The sequence below is a fragment of the Lampetra planeri genome, chromosome 4, assembly GCF_965212315.1.
Source record: "Lampetra planeri chromosome 4, kcLamPlan1.2.h2, whole genome shotgun sequence".
Classification (NCBI taxonomy): Eukaryota; Metazoa; Chordata; class Hyperoartia; order Petromyzontiformes; family Petromyzontidae; genus Lampetra; species Lampetra planeri.
Window position 1 is genome coordinate 10,546,350 of NC_136110.1, and position 12,285 is coordinate 10,558,634.

Here is a 12,285-nt window from a genome sequence, read left to right on the forward strand (position 1 = left end):
ATATTGACGACTCTCAAACTGCTTCTCATTTTACTGACGAGGCACAGGGAGGCTGAGTCACCGCCCCGCGCCGCCGCCCACCCCTCTCCTAAATTGTGAATCAAGCACTCAGAGTGCATTCCGTCAAATGACCATAGTAGTTATGCAGTCACGCACGCGGCAACACGCTAAGAAGAAGGCCCGTTGCGAACGCAGTGGCAGCGTTAAGGTCATCTGGACATGGTGACTTGTAAGGTCCTACCTTCAGTTATTCAAGGCGAGCCTTTAATCAGACGCAGCTGTGCGTGCATGTACAACTAAAAATTAGCGTATAATGTTGATACAGTGAAGAGTGATTAATTAATAGTTGTGTGTTTAACAGCATGGTGGCTGGCTTCAGATGGGCATTGGAGATGTTTGTTTGCTTGGCTGGTCGAGGGGCAGAACTTCTTAGTCTTCCTCCTTGGACCCTGGCGGCAGGTTTGTGAGAATTCCTAAGTCAGAACAGAGGTCCAGAGGGAGTGGGTCAACAATTTGACTGCATCTGAATGAAGAGTCTGGCAGCCGAGTAGGTGTGCATCAAGGGTGGCTATTGCCAGGGCTGATACATGAATGGTTACCTCTGTTGTGTTTATGTCTCAGGAGAGCCTCGTTGAGTCCCAGGACTCTTTTTTAGGTGGGTCCCGAGGGAGCAAAGATTTCTGCGTTTCCTGATAAAGTTATTTTCGAATGTTTCAAATGTGGCACATTTAGACCGTGGAGAGCGGCACACCATTATCATACTCTTCGCTCTGAAACAGGCAGAGCGTATGTTATGGTTAATACACCCGCAGCATTAACCAGGGCGTCCTATCGAATTCAAACTGCACACCATCTTCAACAAGTGGCAAATGTACTTCTACTGGGCCACGTCACTGCCCAATTGTGAGAGGAGAGGCCAATTGAGGGTTCGGGGATATCCTGTTATATGTCAGTGAGTGTATATGTGTGTGCCCATAGCCATGAGTTTACTTACGTGGGCGTCCATATATACGAGAGTGTTTGTGTAGGGGTGTGTGTATATTTGTGAGTGCAATTACGTGCGGGTATACGGTCAAACAACCACTTCTTCTTGACGTGTGTGTTTTTTCCATACGTACGTATGTTAAACTTATTTCGCACCGTACGTATGCATATGTCTTCTTGGTTCTTTCGGTAAAGTCACGTAGAAGGGAAATAATAAAATAATAAAAATAATAAACATAATAAAATACAATTCTCACGACGTTTCGGCCACAACGCAAGCAGCCGTCCTCAGGTGAAGAACAGGTCTGTTGGAAACACAGCGTCTGAATTCTTTCCGACAGACCTGTTCTTCACCTGAGGACGGCTGCTTGCGTTGTGGCCGAAACGTCGTGAGAATTGTATTTTATTATGTTTTATTTTTATTATTTTATTATTTCCCTTCTACGTGACTTTACCGAAAAGACCAAGAAGATGAATCCCTGCAGTCACGAAAGCTTTAAATCGTATGCATATGTGTTTCTTTGTCCACGTGATTGTGAATTTACAAGTTTGCTGTGTTGTACAGAGTATCATCCATTTGTAAAACAACAAAAATCTGACACATGATTAATTTGGCAAAGACAGCTGGACACAATGGCCCTTCTTGCGGGCGCTTTGAATTAACAATCGAGCAGACAGTGTGCTTTCAGAAACACATTATCTTGAAACGCATTATCAGTTGGACCAATATGCAGGCTTAAAGTGACAAGCCACGGATGTTGCAGGTAGCACTCTAGGCCCCTAGACCATTTGGCCTTTTAGAATGGATCAATATCGATCCTTCAGCCTCACTCATTCCACAGACATTCGTTGCCTTCAGTTGACCCTTTAAGTCCTCCCTTTGGGCCAGCGACAACCACAGGGAAGAAACGCACATACGTATGTTGAATTTCTTTCACACCGTACGTAGCCAACCGTGCTAATTGGAGGTGCGGGGGAAGGACAAACAAACTAAACACTAAAAGCACTTCTCAAGTAATGAGTTTTCAATCTAGATTTAAAAGTGTTGATTCAAAAGCTCCAGTTTCTTCCTAATATCGGAAGGAAAAGCATCACAGACGGCCACAGGAGCGCATCTGAACCGTGCGATGCTGCAATAACTTTAAGCGGAGATCCGAAATAAAATAATACGAATGAAGGCTTCTACACAACGTGTCGGTCATGGGCGTTGTTTGACCATACTTCACCACGCTGGTCAGTGCGGGTTGGTAGAGGCAGGGGGCTGAGCCGTGGACCGTTTTTTGTCGTCGTGCGCTGATGTGGCCCAAAACCCAGCACAATGGACACTGTCAGGCCCCATTGACCTCGGGGCGGTGAAACACAACGTGCCGCTTGGCGTTATGTATTGTGCACGATCAGAAATCCAATCGTCTGCGTCACCAAAATTGTACCACGGCAATACTGCGACTGTGCAGGTTTTCATGGTTTGCGCTGTGGCGCTCTGTTATTCGGGTCATGCCGCGTGTTGCTTGGCACGACGCCAGACGTTTTGCTCCACGTGATGGGAACTTCCTGAAGAAGATTCTCGAAAAAGCTCCCAGCACGTGGCGCGTAACGTCGGACATCGTGCCGAGCAAACAACCTCAATAAACATTGGAGAGGACAAGTTGAGCACCGTCTCCTTGCTCGTTTGAGTGGTGGGACGCTTTGAATTTAACTTCATTTGGGATTGGTAACCCAGTATTATTTTACTTCTGATTATATGCCAATGGTGTGGTCTTGAGACATTGTCGTTAAGTGAAGAAACGTGATTCCGAATCCCTCACAGCCAGCAGAGTACCATACCCCTGAGCATTATCTGGAGTCACTTGAGTTGGCCTCTCTCACCCAGCACTGCAGATGATTTATTTCCTGCTCCAGAGAGAATTTTCATCGTACCCTTCGTCCCACTGTATTCTTACATGTTTTCCTCATCGCTGGAAAATTTCAAATATACGAAAATAAACCACGTACATGCGACATGTGATGGGTTTATTGTGCCGAGCCACACGCAGAAATTACCCGACAACACGTCGGCGAGATGCACAGCACGCTGAGTGCTACACCACCGCCCCTCTTACGGAACGTACACACAACTTGCTCCCAAATCTATGCGTGTGCATGTACGCACGTTGGCCTTTAAAAGCTGTGGAAATTTCTATAATGTGTCCTTAACGGAGACTCGGCCATAATTCACAGGTTTCTCCCCTCCCCACCCCAACATACATGCTTGCAATGGACAGACACCACTTAGAGTAACAATACGAATTTGTCATGTCCATAGAATGGCAGACGAGAGGATTCCTGAGGTCCATCAGCAGACAGGAGGAACTTGCCTCGAGTGTACACCAAGGCCATGCTTTTCAATCAGGGTCGACAGAATCAGACATTTCATTAAGGGGAACAGAAACACCTTTGTGGGCATTGATTTGATTGTTTTTGAGTTATGTTGTAGTTACTCAGGAAGACCTCACTACTTAAGTCTCATTTTTCGATTTAAAGCTTTCGTGACTGCAGGGACTCATCTTCTTGGTTATTTCGGTAAAGTCACGTAGAAGGGAAATAATAAAAATAACACATAATAAAATACAATATATTTTATTATGTTTTATTTTTATTACTTAAGTCTCATGAATCTATTTCAAAACGAGGTCCTCATTTTTTATGTTTGGCCAATTCCTTACAGGAGCGTTCTCCATGTGGCATGTAAGCCCAGAGTACCCACAGAACACCCACATGCACGAGGGGAACGACACTCAAAAGCCAGTGCAGAGTGATCATGATGCTACTTAATCTACTGCTAGCATGTGACTGGTTTACGCATATTTTTTCACTTTACCAGGTAAAACCCACTGAGCTGTGTAGCTCTTTTTCAGAAGCGACCTGGCCACAAATGATAGCTCAGCGAAGTGACTTATCACGTGGACATTTCTAGCAGCGAAATACTCTAAACGCACGTTTGTAAATGTGGAGGTAAAAACCGGAGGAGCCGTAGAAAAATCCACGTGACCACGGGGAGAGCATGCAAACTCCAAATATACAGATGTCAGGGTCGGGATTGAACCCACGATCTCCTGCATACCAAGCGAGGCAGTTAACATCTCGCCACCGTGGCGCCCACGGTAACGCCACGGGATCATCCCAGCATGATCCCAGCCACACCTGATTTATGAGTTTTGGCCACAGGTTTGTGACACCACACTGTGAGTCAAATGCTTCCCAATCGATAGAGACATTGAATTTTGGCTCCACATATAAACACACACTTAGAAATGCATATTGCTCCACGTCTGAAGACCATTGTCTTTTTCATGACCTTCATTAACACAGCAGCCATGCATGCAGATGATTAATATGATTAACACTATAGCTGGTATGATTTTCCTGGCCTGGTGGCCAACAATATCAAAACCCAGTCTTGGGTTGACTCAGCCCATCATCTCCCTCGGGTCAATGAAATATATACCATTTTGTGGGAAGTCCACAGTCGTTATTCGATCAAGGAACTGTCGGATGTCCACACAGGCTCAGGGTTGCCAATAGAGATGCATGACATCTTATTGCTCGTTAAGCGGGCAGACGAATTCACTTCCTTGTGAGAGGCTCCACCAATGCTGCGTTTCCACGGCCAATGGAGAATCGACCATTATTTTGCTGCTATAAATTTCTACATGATAAGCCACTTCGTTGAGCTATCATTTGTGGCCAGGTCGCTTCTGAAGAAGAAGCTAATAGCTCAGTGGGCTTTACCTGGTAAGAAAAAAAATATATAGTTTAGTTTTATTTGTCTATATATTTTTAAAGCGATTTGTTTACCTTTCCTATATCGTGCACCCCTATCGTGTTGTTGTACTATTGTTGTAACGTTCTGACCCGCCCCTACTTGACATCTGTGAAAATAAAGAGCCGTCTAGCTCATCGGATTCCTCCAGTGTAAATCAATATTCAGATTCTGAAGAAAACTTTAAGAGCCGTATGGCTCCATCGGCTCGGCCCCTACCACTCAGCTCCCCTTGGCCACCCTTCCTTCTGCAGACCCAAGGCAGGCCACATGCTCGAAATAGCTTACATGATCCCAAGATGATAGCCATTATGTGTTATATTTTTCCGTAGTCAATTTTTTTGCTGTAATAAAAACATGGCACAGCAGTGGCTCTAAGCGAGAGTTGCCGTGCTGCATCTGTCTTCTGCGTTTTTCCCATGACGTCACAGCAGTTCCTGAGGGTGTTCTGAAGTATGGTGGAAACACTATCACGCAGCCTTGTTCAAGAGAGACATGTGACTTGGTTGGTGCCATCATAGCTCGGTTAGTCTCCTGCGAGGATCTAACCCGAGCCCTACTTTCCTGGTTTGGCAAAGCACACAGGCTCACTTCCCATTCGTCATGGAGATGTAGCCCAACTCTGATTTCGTTGCGAGCGCTTGTCCCACTCTGTGCGATCCGATTTCGGAAAATCTCTAAACAGTCTTCGATCCATCGCCCTCTCTATGGTCACGCCGCATGCCATCACGTCCTCATGCACAACGTGTGTGTGTGTACGCTGAACTTCTTTGGCACCGTACGTAGCCAACCGTGCTAATTGGAGGTCCAACTTCTCACCCTGTCTTCTTTGGCCTCGTCCCTCTTTTACTTTCCTCCATTTTTATGATCTGACCTTTCTTCCCAGCAAAGCCGTCCGACCTGGTCGCATGTCCGAACGATCTTCGTCGATTCCCGCTCAACGTCTCCTCTTTCGATGCTGCCTACTTTCCACTGGAGATCTGTAAACCAGTGGACATCTGTGAAAATAAGCGATATCGTGCATCAGATTCCACCAGTGTAAATAAATATTCCAATTATGGTTATCTGACTTCTTCGATTGTCGCACAATCTTTTCTGCTGACTCCACAAACGCATCTCAGCCTTCTACTACTTTCCGTCACTCTCATCATGTGGCATGGCTCTCAATAATTATTTTCAGGAAAGTTTTATTGTAATTTGTGGTTAATTCCTTTGTGAGGGCTTTTTGTACAAAGAAGGAAACCAGACTTCCCTAAAGCAAACATCACACAAGCAAGGAGACAACGCTCAAAGATCCACACAATTGAAATCTGTACTCCCTCCTGAAGAAATGTCATTGCTGCTAAATCCAACCTTTAAGTAAACCAGTCCGGTGTCTTTAAAAGCTATTAGACAAAGCACGACAATTCCGATTTCATTTTGCAAGACACTTAAATGACAATTGGAGTTGAACAAAAGTTTCCCGCTGAGTTTCCAGGAACATGCATTATGCCAGTCTCATTATCCATGATATTGTTGTGCATTATTTAATTTCGTAATAAATGTTTAATTGTGAAGCATATTTGTGTTACTAATGTTGTATTTACACTCACAAAAGCGGATAAAAAATGGGCAATTTCAAAAAAAATTTGCACGGGAGAGACTTGATCAACAACATTAATAGATACAACGTTCACGTGTTGAGGTTTGTTGGTTGAGCCAGTGGGCAGCCCTAGGAGTGGCCTCATGGCGAACATCTCAAACGCTCCATAATAGAGGTTTTTGGGTTAGATCGCGTAAATATAAATGCGTCGTTAAACCTACCACCACCCGACAGCCAATTAGTAAGGTTTGTCACGTAAACAGAACATGCCATTTCGTTACTAGTACAGCACACCGGTGTGTTGGAGAGCAAAGCCACAACATTCACAATCTAAGTACGACGTTTCACCAGTAATTACAACTAGCATAATCAGGCGGACAGCCAGTCTTTAATTTTCGATTTAAAGCTTTCGTGACTGCATGGATTAATATTCTTGGTTCTTTCGGTAAAGTCACGTAGAAGGGAAATACTAAAATAATAAAAATAGAACATAATAAGATAAAGAACAGGGCTGTCGGAAAGACAGCATCCTAATGAACACTGCTAAGCTTGGAAGCGTATTTTTAAGCTGGGTCGGAGGAGGAGAAAGCCTTGACAAAGGAGTTTACATATCAACAGAGGAATTTAGCATATTGATGACAAATGCAGTCTTTAATTCTCCACTTGTGGAGGCAGTGTGCGTAGCGACTCTTTGCTGTTCTGAAACGGATGATGGAGCACCAGAGTTTTCCTGGCAGATCAAAAGCCGTCACACTGGTCGGCTGTATTTTGTTGTCCTTCCCCCGCGCCTTCGATTAGCACGGTTGGCCCACGTATGGTGCAAAACAAATTCACCATGAATATGTAATGCGAGCAAGGATTGAGGGGGGGCGGAGTTTGGGTCACGTGAGGAGAGGGAGGAGTTAGGGTCACGTGGGGGAGAGGATTTAGGGAGAGAACCGGAAGGGGATCGGGGAGTTGAGACGGAGTGAAACGGGAGGAAGCCACGCTGGGCAGTATGGGGGGAGTGGCGCGATCGCCACGTGTTGGGAGACGTCGGCACCGTCAGCCATCGGTGTCAGGGCGAGAGGGCTAGCGGGCTGTGGAAGGCTAGCTGCAGAGCGGAGCAGCAGTGTGGCTGTGGAGTGATCGTCGGAGGAGACGCGGGCCTGAGCGAGGACGCCGTGTGAGCGAGATTATACGAACCCAAATAAAGGACAACGGAGATCGACACTGAGAAAGAGTCCTTTATTACAATACATGCGTATTCTTCATTGTCCATTGGTACAGCAGGAGATCACCGCGTGTGCCATGTCACGTTCTCATGCGAGTCATTTAACCGAACGGACTCGAGGGGTAAGCGCTGTGAGCCAATATCTACATGTTTCCTGCATTGGCACACAGAATCAGAATCTTTATTTATTCTGGAGAAATCCGATGAGCTATGAAGCTCTTTTTCACAGATGTCCGGTAGGGGCAGCTCAGAAAGTTACGGCAACAAACAATATCAACAATTTTCTGGAATGCAAAGTACAGAGAAGGATAGCAAATAATGAAAAATAAATACTTGAAATAGATGAAGATTCAGTATATACACAAAAGTGTGATGTGGCCTGACCATACCTGGGCACCTTTGTCTTCCCAATGCTGATGTTCTCAAACTGCACTAGATATTCATTTAAGGCTGAGCTGATTTGAATTTGACCCAGGGCAGATTATGAGATGCCATGTGTTGATATTATCCAGGGCTGGGAATTCAACCTAAGGCATTGTGATAATAAGGCAGTGTGTTCACTACACCTTGTCCTACAGTCTGAAACATTAAACAGGGGATCTCTATTTTTAACAACCATGCACACATGTAGTGTGCATGGTTGTTAAAATAATTATCACCATACGCCAGATGTTTGGCTCAAAAAACAATTTTTCCAACTCGGCAGGCAAATCTCATGTCTCATAAAATACTCTGTCATTTCGATGTGAGCACATTGAAAATTCAGCCCAGAAGCTCTTTAGTCCGATTTTCATTTAGGGACCGTCCATAAATGACGTCACGCACCTAGGGGGGGAGGGGGGGGTCAGACATTTGTGACGACGTATGACGCTGATGGGGGGGTTTGGGAAATGTGACGTGACATCAAAATGCGCAACTTTAAATAAATATAGACAACACGTTCTACTTCATAAATAGACTTTTTAATAAATGTTTTCTCCTACAACATCAGAGTGCAGCGCCACATTAAATACGCACGACAATGACAATAGTTTAAAGCTATTTGAAGTATGTTTTATATTTTGGGAGGAGGGGGGGCAGAGTTTTGTGACGTCATATTCGAGGGGGGGGGGGGGGTCTGATTTTTTGTGACGCCGTGTGACGATGGGGGGGGGGGGGTAAATAATCGTCCAAAATCGCGTGACGTCATTTATGGACGACCCCTAAGTGTGCATATGTGCTGGCAGCCCCTTTCATTTTTTGTATAATAATTTAGTACAGTTACCTCTTAACGACGGTAATTGGTTCCACGAAACCAACCGGTCGTTAAGTGATTTGGTCGTTAAGCGAGTATAGGAAATACAGTACACCAAGAATTAAAAATAGATGTTTCCACTTCAAAGTGCAGCAGGCACTGAATGTAATCAATGCCCCAACGCTCATGAATGGACGTCGCTGATTGGCCGAGGCCTGGTCAGACTGTCGTTAACAGGGGAATGGTCGCTAAGCGAACACGTTGGGCTTTATGGAGGCCCGTCGTTAGGCAATTAGTCGTTAACAGGGCTGGTCGTATACACTACACTATGTACTACACTACTATAAACTACACCACTATACACTACACTATACACTACACTGTACACTACACATCGGGCTCTGGAGGCCCGCCGTAAACCGATTAATAGCCTTGCGTAATGAAAATGACGCCATTCTCATATCGCAAGGCTATCACGAAGGCGCTTGTGGTTGTCTCGCAGGCGAAGTCTGCGGTGGATTCACAGAAGGGGGACAAATCTCGCTGCGTGTAATCCCAAGTGACTAATTTGCGGTGTAATTGAGTGCCGTCAAAGGGTCTTTTAATGCCCGCTGTGAAGCAGGCTATGTGAGACAAGATTAATCTTGCATCTTCATGCGCACTTATTCAACTTCACACTGATTCTTAATGTATGTAGTATGTATGTTGAACTTCTTTCGCGCCGTACATAGCCAACCGTGCTAAACGGAGGTGCTTAAAGTGCTGGTTCTAGACTATGATTGGTCGAACGCTTTCGCCGTTGGAGTACCAGTTATTATTATTATGATTGTGCTTGGTTACCCATTAAAGTCTCACCGAGTCTCAAGACACTTTTTTCAGTAGGGCCCTGTCAAGTGCCTTGCAGCAGGGGTGGAATGCTGTTACTGCTGCGTGTGTGATCACCATTGAGTAAATTCCAGCTGATTTTATGTTACCATTGGGGATGTAGTTTTACATTGTGTGCGTGGTTGTGTGGGGAGCGGTAGTGTAGCGGTCAGCGCTCCGCTGCCCGACGAACTCGGCGGCCCGAGTTCGATTCCAGCTCACGGCCAACACCGGTGACCATTATCTGCACCGGTCCTGGGCGTGCAGCAGAGGTGTGGACTCGAGTCATGCGACTTGGACTCGAGTCAGACTCGAGTCATGATTTTGATGACTTCAGACTCGACTTGGACTTGCCTCATCTTTGACTCGACTTGACTCGGGACTCGAGAGCAAAGACTTGAGACTTACTTGTGACTTGCACAACAATGACTTTGTCCCACCTCAGAGGTGTGGACTCGAGTCATGCGACTTGGACTCGAGCCAGACTCGAGTCATGATTTTGATGACTTCAGACTCGACTTGGACTTGCCTCATCTTTGACTCGACTTGACTCGGGACTCGAGAGCAAAGACTTGAGACTTACTTGTGACTTGCATAACAATGACTTTGTCCCACCTCTGGCGTGCAGCATCTAAAACATCGCCACTAGGGAGACAATGGCGGTCGTGCGTGTGGTTGGTGGCCTCCTTCATAGGTGCTCGCTAATGTGGCCGGTGTGGGCTTAATGAATGCAATGAATTACGCCGCACAATTATGATGGCGTTAATGATGACCATGGATTGGACCCATAGACTCACGTGACTGCACAGTAGGCCCCGCCCACCAGCGGGGTAATCAGTTCAGGGCAAAGGGCATCTGTTCAGATTGGGGTGGACGCTCTTACAAGATGCACAAATGCTCCTCAGAAGAACACTTGGTGATAAAGAGTTGCCATTCCACAACCCTCCGGTGTCCCTCGGTGGTGGAGTCACTCAATCATCAAGAGGAGGGAAGAACACAACGCCGAGTATCGGGATACTCATTGCCTCCGAACTCAATTGTTTAACACGTAGGCTTTCGTGATCAATATCATCCATAATAGAGGTTTTTTTGGGTTAGATCGCGTAAATGTATAAATGTGTATCTGGTAAGGAATTGGCATGTTCTGTTTACGTGACAAACCTTACTAATTGGATGTGTCGGGTGGTGGTGGGTTTAACGACACATTTACACGATCGAACCCAAAAAAAACTCTTATCGTCTATTGTTGTTGTCTTTATTAACCGTTCTGTCCCCTCGTTATGATGACCGGGAGGAGAGGGATGGGGCGAGCCGGTTACACCAATAGCACTTGCCCCAACAGTCTGTTGAGGCTTCATAGCTATGTGAGAAAATTGGACAACCCGGAGGAAATCCATGTAGTGCAGGGGAAGAGAAAGCCAACTCTTCTCACTCACACAAAGACAAACCTCCCCCTTTTTAGCCTGTAGCAGGCAATGGCGGAGCCAGGATTTTCAGTTAATGAGGGCAACCCCTTCAGCAATGAAAAATGATAGGAGTTGTTAGTAAGTAAGGAGTTGTTTGTAAGTAAAGACTTGTCCCTTGCTTTTCATTCGGCGCGTGTGCGGCGATGGCGCAGCCATCGATCGAAGGTCGAATTCGAACCGTGTGTGATCGGCATCGCGCTCGCTGAAGGTGAATGCCTTCAGGGAAGTCGTGAACTGTATACGCAACTGCGCACAATTCTGTGAGTCACTTATAACTGCTTTGCCGTTACTTATTGCCAATTATGGACTCAAACTATTTTCCTATCATCTCATAGAGTCCCTGGCACCTAATAATATGCTACGCAGTGGCGGTCGCAAAATGCCGATTTATTACTCATAAACCCCAATGATCCAATAGAAATTAGGGATTTCGATCGGATCATTGGGGGGGCACATGCCACCCCCCCTTCCCCGGCTCCGCCAATGGTACCAGGTAGTTGGGGCAAGTGCTGTTGGCTAATAGCACCCATGGAGGTCATCACGGCCGGCGAGGGAGCAGGGTATGGCCAGCACCAACTACGCTCGGCAACCTTTTTTCTCCCCAGTGCTGCTGTTTTACACACACTGTGCCACATACCTATTCAAGGCCTAGCCAACACAGTGAGCTATGTTAGGATGGCAGCCACACTATTATGGCGCCGTTGTGGTGAGATGTTAACTACCTCGCCTGGTGTACAGGAGGTCGTGGGGTCGATCCTGCCACTGACGCCTGTATAGTTGGAGATTGCGTGTTCTCCCTGTGATCGTGTGGATTTGTATCAAGGTCCTCCGGTTCTTTCCCCTCCACATTTAGAATCGTGCGTTTTGAGCCTTTGGCTGCTATACATTTCCACGTAATAAGCCACTTCGTTGAGCTATTATTTGTGGCCCGATCACTTCTGAAAAAGAGCTACGTAGCATAGTGGGCCTTACCTGGAAAATACTTTATATATATATACATAGTTTTAGTTAATTATCCCGTGCCACGCAGTGCATCCTATAGAGGGTTGCAAACCGGGGCTGCTGCAATGCCCTTCTGTTGTTGCTTTGGAGATGTCAAGTATTCATTACGGAGGCCACAGAGTAATGCGATTGTTTACTGCA

The 12,285-nt window shown here is 46.0% G+C and overlaps 1 protein-coding gene across 3 annotated transcripts in view; it reads left to right on the forward strand.

Moving 5' to 3' along the window:
* The window catches only part of PEBP4 (phosphatidylethanolamine binding protein 4), a 273,341-nt gene that overhangs the window by 186,712 nt on the left and 74,344 nt on the right, over positions 1 to 12,285 (forward strand). The window lies entirely within an intron of this gene.